General features: G+C 43.9%; 1 pseudogene; it reads right to left on the bottom strand.

Annotated features, from left to right (window-relative positions):
* Nucleotides 1–832: 832 nt before the first annotated feature.
* LOC101648055 overlaps nucleotides 833–7,473 on the bottom strand; it is a 74,778-nt pseudogene continuing 68,137 nt past the window's right edge.

Genomic DNA, 7,473 nt, shown 5'->3' with positions numbered 1-7,473 from the left:
TGGATGCAAATGAAAGACCTTACTCTCAGGGCTGCTTCAGCTCAAACGTTTTGATATGATGTGGGTGAAACAATACATATGTTTAAGGTTTAGTTCACAAAGCAACTTTGCGTTTGGTTGGGTCCTCTACGGAATGTAGCACGGCATGATTACTAAAACCACAAAGTGGCTGAAGGAGCTTAAACATCCACAGAAGTCTATGTTGCTATGTCTACCTGAGTGTGCCTTGTGAGAGGGGGCCTCCACGGGGCTTCGTGGCCCAGGCCTTCTGGTGGCAGGAGCTCTTGCATGGAGCCTGTCACGTGCTCTTGCATGGAGGTTGTCACGTGCTCTTGCATGGAGGCTGTCACGTGAGGCTGGACAGGCGCTGCACCGATCAACTCCAGTTGCACGTGAGTGGCACACAAGACGTGCAACGCACAACGTGAAGAAGCTCTGGCAGCTTTGAGAAAGAAAAACGGATCTCATTACTTCTCCAAACGATTTCCCGGCCCCGTGTCATGGCTTGTGGGCCGTTTCTATGACAGCCTTGCTTCTCTGGATGAGACATGTGCACAGACGAGGAAAACTAGGAAAGGGACATTTTCGAAGATCTTTGAAGAATAGAGGAAGCGAAAAGACGAGTCCGCTGGCAGTCAGTTGGAACTTTGCTGAGGGATAACAATCCATTTCCCCAGCATGACTTGGATCTGAAGCCTCATCTATTTTTCATCACATCACAAAGGAGTGGGGTCTGCTTTGGAGACGTGCAAAATAACTTTCTCAGGGAGGCCAAGGGTGGCAGTAAGGGCCACAGGTCGGAAGTGTGCGACACTGAGGAGATCAATTTTTTTTATCTGAACAGAGATCACAAATGAGATCTTAATTGAGTGCAATATCAGTAAAACATGAAACTAATTCAGCCCAGGCACACTGACCTCTGGCAAACAACATCCAGTTCCAGAGGAACAGATAATTCCACGTCTCTTGGATTCAGCGTCTGGAGACAGACAAGCAAGCCCAATAAGAAATGTAAACTGCCCTGGCGACACTGAGGGGGCAAGCTCAGAGGCTCTGGGCCTCAGAGGAAGGAAGGACCACTTGGCAAAGAGCAGCAGGATTCAGAGACAAAGCTAGATTCTGGATGAGGTCTAATTAGGAACCGGAAGGAGTTCTTTTGTCTTTTTTATCTAAAACAAAGGCACTGAAGTCGGAGGTGTCAGCCAGGGTTTATTGGCCCAGGAGAGAACCAGGAATGGAGCGAGCTTTCAACCTCAGGCCACTGCTGGTGAAGTATCCCCGTGGCTTCTGGGAAAACGTGAGCAAGAAGGGACAGGAGCACCACCATCTTCTGGGAAGATGAGTGTCTGCGAGTTTTGGAGTGGAGAGAACCCGGAAACAGGGAGCAGAGTCGGTGAGTAAATGTAACCATGCAGGCTTGCTGATTAGGGTGGCGCCAGGAAGGTTCCAGTATGAACCATTGTGAGGACGTTGGTGTCCGACGAGTTGGGGCTGGGGACAGGGAGGGGGACTGCCAGGCGGGAGAGCAAAGCACACACAAAGGGAAAACATAAAGCAAATATTCTGGTTAAATATGGTTTATGCAAATCGTCCTTTTTTAAAGGTCTCATAGGAAAGTCCCTCTTTTGTTATATTTCCTGTACACGAACCTGCCTCTCGTAGTCTTAATATAGGATCTGGTGAAGGAGGTTGTCAACATTGCTGTGGGCTCAAGGAGTTGAGAGGAAGGGACTGGGGATGGGAACATCCCAGAAAGAAGGGGGTCTGGATCGTTCGGCAGTTTTCCATGAAAGCCATCCGAGTGAGCTTCAGAAATGCACTTTTGACAGATACCCTGAAGCAGACTGGCCAGTCCTGTCCTAAGGTCCCAGGAAGCCCTCACCACGCCTGTTTCCTGAGGCTCGCTTTCGACTCGATGGCATGTGGGGTTAAGGTCAATAGATTGTAGGGCTGGTTTGAACCCATCCAGTGCTGCAGAAGAAAGATTTGGAGCTCTGTGGATTACAGCCAAGGAAATCCTAGAGAGTAGTGTTATTTATAACACAGAGGGTGGCCACGAGGCAGAAGAAACTTCATAGTAAAGATAATTTTCTTTTAGGAGCAGTGCCTCCCAAACATTTCTACGATGAGGAGCACTCAGTTAAAAAATGGCGCAGAGGCATTTTATTTTACTCCACGCTAAAGAAAATTCAGATGTGCATATGTATTAATAAATAAAAATATTGAAAGGTATTTCTTGGCCTAGAGATTAGAAACATCGGTAGACAATTGGGCATCCCCTTACAGAAGGGTCCCAAGAAAGAAACAGGCCAGTCAGGGTGCAGTACAGCACCAATGAAATACAACTTTCCTCTAGTTCTTTAATATTTCCCCTCTCCCCCACTATCGTGACCCCAATTCTACCTTACAAATCCGGCTAGACCAGAGATGTACACGGGTACAGATAAGAGCTGGAAACACAGGGAATCCAGGACAGATAAACCCCCCAGGACCAACAATGAGAGTAGCAATATCAGGAGGGTAAGGAGAAGGTAGGGGGAGAAAAGGGAAACTGATTACAATGATCTACATATAACCCCCTCCCAGGGTGGTGGACAACAGAAAAGTGGGTGAAGGGAGACCTCGGTCAGTGTAAGACATGAAAAAATAATAACAATTTATAAATTATCGAGGGTTCATGAGGAAGGGAGAGTGGGAGAGGGAGGGAAAAATGAGGAGCTGATACCGAGGGCTTAAGTAAAAAGAAAATGTTTTTAAAATGATGGTGGCAACAAATGTGCAAATGTGCTTGGCACAATGAATGTATGGATTGTGATAAGAGATGTACGAGCCCCCAAGATGATTTTTTTTTAAAAGAAGAAGAAACCACTGCTTGTTCTTTCCTATGTACTAACAAACTGGTAAAGAGCCGAAGTTTATAGATATCGGATTGTTCATCTTCAGCAGAATCGTATATTCATCTGCAGTTCACATGCACAAACATCTATAAACAATTCAGAGCCTCAGTCTCCTGCACAGTAGCAAGACTAGATAATATCTAAGCTTTCTTCTAGCTCAAAATCTTGATAACGCTGAATTAAAGTGTTCTTCCCATTCCTTTGAAGTTTAAGAGCAATCGAGCCACATTCTAGAGTCACCGTTTACCAGATGTGATTTGGCAAGGTTACTTACTGACATTCCTCATCAGTACATGGTGGCCAAGAGCCCCGGCCTCGAATCCTAGTTGTATGCACTAAATAGGTTAATTCGCATAACCATTTTAGAGGAGTAACTGACAAATAGTTAAACACTCAGTAAGTGTTAGCTATTGTAAGTGATAATGGTATTATTGCTATTAATCTTTTCACGATCATCCCTTATTCAAGTTACTAACAACCACTTGTCATGAAGTTGCTTTCAATTTAGAGCGAGCTTGTAGGTCAGAGTAGAACTGTCCCCGAGTTTCAAGGTTGTGACCTTTACGGAAGCTGACTGCCACATCTTTCTTCTGTGGAACAACTGGTGGATTCAATGTGACAACCTTTCAGTTACCAGTAGTCCCCTGGGCCATCAGGGCTCCTTGTAGTTATTAACAGAGACCTGTTCCTGTTGTCAGAAGACCTGTGCTTTGTACCCACGTTCTTAGTATACAAGTCTTATCAGTATACTAGTCTTTGCAATATACTAGTATCGCGCTCATAGGAGGGTTGCTTTGTGCCTCTGACTAGGACCTTTCTTAGACTTGGACAAGAAAAATTCCTGGTCAGGACTTTGAAAGGGCCTCCCTCTGACCTTTAGCTTCTGGCCACCAGCTAAAGCGTTCTCCTTCTGTAGCCTGGGCTCTCCCTGGAGACCCCACAGCTCCAACTGTCCCAAGCTTGTTCCCGGAGCTTGCATGAACCTCTTCTCCAGATCCTCTTGAAGAAGGGGAACCCAGTGCTTGCACCCCTTGGCCTGCAGGTTTGGTAAGAGCTGGGTCTGTAGGCTGCGGTGTCCGTGTGTGTGTGTGTGTGTGTGTGTGTGTGTGTGTGTGTGTGTAAGGCCCTTGAGGGAAAGAGGTGAGTGGGCTGCAGGCTGGGGACCAGCTTGCTTCATGCCTCTACATTTATTGCGAGAGACTCTGAAGCAGTAAGAAATTTCAGAATTTGAGCCTGTCTTCCAGGTCTTTATGAAGGCGCACAGCTGAAGTCATGGATAGAATGTATTTTGTTAAGTACTCTATAATCTTGAACTTAACTTTTAGTTCAATAATTAATGTTTTGGTAAATAACTAAATATTTAGTTACAGGACAGGTGGACTGCCATCTGTATTTGTGCTTCATTCTCTGCAAATGGTAGAGCCAGGCTAATCTTTACCCTCAGGTTCTTCATGTGAAAAATGGAGTTAATCAAGCCTGCTTTGTACTCTCATAGGGAAGATTACATGTGATGACATGTACAAGAGTATTTAGAAGAGTGTATTCAATAAATTCCAAGGGTTTTTTTTCTGGATTATGTTCTATTTCATAGATACATAAAGAATCGCCGTTTCCTGGAGGACATCACGCTTGGTAAACTAGAGGCGTGCGGGGGAGGACGGTCTGCAAGGAAGTGGACTGGCACAGTGGCTGCAGCAACGGGCTCAAGTGCATTGTGAGCATGGCTCAGGGCCAGGCAGGGGTTCCTGCTGTCATGCAGAGGGTTGCTATGACCCAATAGCACCTAACAACAACAACAACAACAACAACAACAACAACGAATATGGCACTCAATAATTAGCCATGGCTGGTGTACGTGGAACGTGTACAAGAATGGGTGGTGTAGTTGGACAGAAAGCAAGTATCCATACATTTCAAAAGCCTGAGTCCTATAGACCAATTATCTCTTATTTTTATAAATTAATACAGGTGAGTATCATCAAAGACCCGCCATGCTTAAAACTTACCATCTTAAAAACATTTAGATAGCTTGTAAGTAAAAACATTCCCCAAAATGTTGAATGATAATAATATTGTTGTTTGCCATCAATTTTCAACTCTTGGTGACTCTATGTGACAGAGTAGAACTGCCACATTGGGTTTCATTGGCTGTAATCTTTCAGTAAATCTGCCAAGTCTTTCTCTCGTGAAGGCTCTGGTTGAGTTCAAAACACCAAACTTTTGTTTAGCAGGCAAATGTTTCAGTGTTGCACCAAGAGGCCTCCTCAAAGACCCAGAACAAGAAGTCATATCAATGTGAATGAGGGGAAGTGCAGAGTGGAGACCCAAAGCCCATCTGTAGACAATTGGACTTCCTCTTACAGAAGGGTCACAAGGAAGGGATGAGCCTCAGGGTGCAGTATAGCACTGAAGAAACATACAACTTTCCTCTAGTTCTTTAATGCAGGGCTGTCAAACTGGCGGCCCATGGGCCACATGCGGCCCCTGAGGCAATTTTTTGTGGCCGATGATGCTCTGAAATAAAATGTAACGAGGGAACTGTGTGACTGGTATTCCCTCAATCTCCCCTAAGGGCTATTTTCTTCATAACAATTTTTTCTATTTTAATTTTATTTCAGAGCACCATGGACCACAAAAAATTACCTTGGGGGCAGCCAGTTTGACACACCTGCTTTAATGCTTTCTCCCCCTACTCCCCACTATCATGACCTGAATTCTACCTAACAAATCTGGCTAGACCAGAGAATATACATGGTACAGATAAAAGCTGGAAACACAGGGAATCTAGGACAGATAAACCCTCCAGGACTAATAATGAGAGTAGCGATACCAGGAGGGTCAGGGGGTGGGAGATAAGGGGGGGGGGGGGGGTTGTTTGCAGGGGGGGCAGAGAAAAGGGGAACCAATCAAAATGATCTACAAATAATCCTCTCCCAGAGGGGCAGACAACAGAAAAATTGGTGAAGGGAGACATCGGTCAGTGTTAGGCATGAAAACATAATAATTTATAAATTATCAAAGGTTCATGAGGGAGGGAGGGAGGGTGTGGGAGAGAGGGGGAAATGAGGAGCTGATACCAAGGCCTCAAATAGAAAGAAAATGTTTTGAAAATGATGATGGCAACATATGTACAAATGTGTTTGACACAATGGATGGATGTATGGATTGTGATAAGAGTTGTACAAGCCCCTGATAAAATGATTTAAAAAAAATACTGTCAACAATTGTGTTATGCAGCAAAACAAAACCGCAATAAAAACTTACTGCTCTAATCCTTATATTACATTTAAAAAAAGGTCTTAAAATTAAACACTTAAGAGGTTAGGAAAAGAATGATAGAAAATATCATAAGAAAGTAAAAGGAAGAAAACAATAAACCTAATAAACTTCAGAGTAGATGTTAATAAGAAGCAAGATACCTATTAATGAGAGGCTCTAAGAAGAGAAAATAAAGTACACGAATCTCTTCAAGATTGATCAAAATGGAACAAATACACAAATGATTATTGCTGTTAGGTGCCATCGAGTTGGTGGTGACTCACAGTGACGCTCTGTGCGGCGGAGTGAAGGGCAGACGGCACCATCATCACAGTTGTCCTTACGCACAAGCCCAGTGCTTTGCAGTCACCATGTCAATCCGTCTCATTGAGGGCCTTCTTCCGTTAAAAAGTTTTACGAAATTAAGAGTACCAAAAATATCTTAAGATATGAAAGATAATTTTTAAATTAAGAAAACATTAAAAAGTCAATGCTCAGAGTCATAGTCAAGAAATCATGTAAAGTGTTGCATTGGGTAAATCTACTGTAAAAGGGATCTTTAAAGCGCACCTTGAAGACTAATGTGTACCGTGCATGTATGAAAACACTGCACGATGAAACACTGATGCTTCCAGAAGATTCCTTGAACTAGGGAATGTTGAAGGCAGACTTTGGGGCCAGGGTGTGGTGCCCCAACAGAGTGGAATGGAAAACACTCCTAAAGGCTAACGATCCTCGAACTAACTACAAGCTTTTCTTTCTTGTTGTGTTTTAATTTGTTCTTTGTCAATGGTTTGTTGTTGTTGTTGTATATTTTTGCTTGGTTTTGCTCTGTCTTGTTTTTGTGCAAGTTATTATCTCTGCAGCTCTGTCTAAATAAAATAGGCTGGATGAACAATCTGGAGGAGAAAACAATGGGACCGACAGTTCCGGGGGGACATGGGTGAGGTGGAGGAGGGGGGAAAGGAAATGGTGTTAACAAACCCAGGGACAAGGGAGCAACAAATGATCCAAATTGGTGGTGAGGTGGGTGTGGGAGCCCTGGTAGGGCATGATCAAGGGTAATGTAACAAAGAGGAATTGCTGAAACCCTGGTGGGGACTGAGCATGATAGTGGGACAGTAGGAAAGCCAAGGGAAATAAAGGAAAGAGCTGGGAGGCAAAGGGCATTTATAGAGGTCTAGATAAAGACATGTACATATGCAAATATATTTATATTATGTCTTATATTTATAGGTTTAGTATTAAGGTAGCAGAAGGACATTGGGCCTCCACTCAAGTACTCCCTCAATGCAAGAATACTTTCTTCTATTAAATT

Source organism: Echinops telfairi, unplaced genomic scaffold (genome assembly GCF_000313985.2).
Source record: "Echinops telfairi isolate 266 unplaced genomic scaffold, ASM31398v2 ScPeMD7_7424;HRSCAF=8462, whole genome shotgun sequence".
NCBI lineage: Eukaryota > Metazoa > Chordata > Mammalia > Afrosoricida > Tenrecidae > Echinops > Echinops telfairi.
Note: the sequence above shows the minus strand (reverse complement) of the source record. Positions and strands in the feature narration are given on the sequence as shown.